Source organism: Myotis yumanensis, unplaced genomic scaffold, assembly GCF_028538775.1.
Source record: "Myotis yumanensis isolate MYYU_CA2020_CCGP unplaced genomic scaffold, mMyoYum1.0.hap1 SCAF_4, whole genome shotgun sequence".
Lineage (NCBI taxonomy): Eukaryota > Metazoa > Chordata > Mammalia > Chiroptera > Vespertilionidae > Myotis > Myotis yumanensis.
In genome coordinates, this window is record NW_027223755.1 from 64,323,305 (window position 1) to 64,325,180 (window position 1,876).

At 41.0% G+C, this 1,876-nt stretch overlaps 1 pseudogene; it reads left to right on the plus strand.

Moving 5' to 3' along the window:
* Window positions 1-657: 657 nt before the first annotated feature.
* LOC139008130 (transmembrane protein 161B pseudogene) lies at window positions 658-1,557 on the plus strand (annotated as a pseudogene).
* The last annotated feature ends 319 nt before the right edge of the window (window positions 1,558-1,876 follow it).

A 1,876-nucleotide genomic window follows, 5' to 3' on the forward strand; every position in this document is an offset into this window, starting at 1 on the left:
GTGTGTATTAAAGTGTTCAAATTCAGTCATAAAAATTATGACCACATTGAAATTTTATTCCACATCAATCAGAATTGATGAAAACAAATCTCTCTCTATATAAAACCCTAATATGCAAATAGACTGAACGGTGGAACAACTGAATAACCAAACAACCAGTCGCTATGATGTGCACTGACCACCAGAGGACGCATGTGGAACATGGTGGGCATTGGCAGCAGGCGGCAGAGCATGGATCATGGTGGGCATTGGCCGTGGCGGGATGGTGAAGCAGGTGAGGCGGGGGGTTGGTCACTGTCATGGGGCGAGCCTCTGGTGGTTACTGAAAATTCTTTGCTCCTGCACACCACAGTGACCTCCATCTAGAAAAAAAGTCAGTTACAGAAGTGGACACTTTTGCGTTGCATTACTTTCCAGAGTATCAGTGGCTGGTGCATTTCACAGTGGCTGCTACAGTGGTGTATCTAGTAACTGAAGTCTACTACACTATTATGAAGCCCACACAGGAAATGAGTAGCAGCTTAGTCTGGTGCCTGCTTGTTTTATCTTTTGCAATCAAAGCTCTATTTTAATAACTACCCACTATTTTAAAGGAAAAGATGGTGATGAAAGATCAGCCTGTGTTACCTTTACAATTTTTTTTTCTTTGTGAAAGCAATGGCAGTCTTGATTGAAACAGAAAATTATCTGGAACTTGGACTCAAAACAGGATTTGCAAATTTTTCAAACAGTGCGATGCAGTTTCTTGAAAAGCAAGGTTTAGAATCTCAGGGTCCTGTTTCAAAACTTACTTTCAATTTTTTCCGGACTATTTTCTGTTCACTTTTTTGACATTTCCTGGATTACGGCTGGCTCAAATGCATCTGGATGCCCTGAATTTGGCAACACAAAAAATTACACACACATTACTTCATATCAACTTCTTGGCACCTATGGTTCTGCGCTGGGTACAACCAGTCACCAAAGACTACATTGTGAACCCACCATTGGGTAAAGAAAGTGTCCCTTTAGGACAGAAGTTACATTCGATACTCTGCGACTCTGGCTAATAATCCTGCTGTGTGCTTTGCAGCTGGCCATGATGCATAGTCACATGCAAGCTTACTTAAACTTAGCCCAGGAGTGTGTGGATCCAATGAAGAAAGAAGCAGGACAGATAAGTACAGTGGAGCTACAGAAAATGGTGGCTCGGTCTTTTATTACCTCTGTGTCATGGCACTGCTGTACGTGGTACCGCTGGTGATGCTGCTTCACACAACTCTGCTTTTGAAAACACTAGGTCATCATTCCTGGGGCATTTATCCGGAATCCATCTCTACCTTGCCAATGGATAATAGTCTACCATCCAATTCTGTTTACTCCGAATTACCATCTGCTGATGGGAAGGTGAAGGTAACTGTTACACAGGTAACAGTGGCACTGAGCAGCTTAAAAAACATTTTCACTCTTCTGCTTTTTCGAGGACTTCTGTCATTTCTAACCTGGTGGATTGCTGCATGTCTCTTTTCTACAAGCCTTTTTGGGCTTTTCTATCACCAGTATCTCCCTGTAGCATGAGTCTCAGTTAACAACAACAAAAAAAAGATATCCAAGTCACACTTGGGATTCAAATATTTGTGCCCTTGAGGGCTGACAAAAACAAACACAGGAGAAAGCAAATACAAAGGAAAAAAGAAACATATCAGAATATCTTGTTTGAAATGCTTCCTCTGTATTCTCAGGGTGAATTAATGGTATAATATGTAAAATTACAGAATAGATTAGGTGCTATACTGTGGCATTGGAAATTTTAACTCCTTGTATGAACTGATGTAATAAAAGGCTATCTGCAAGGGTAATACTTCTGATTATCTTGGTTTACAGACACCTCTGAAAC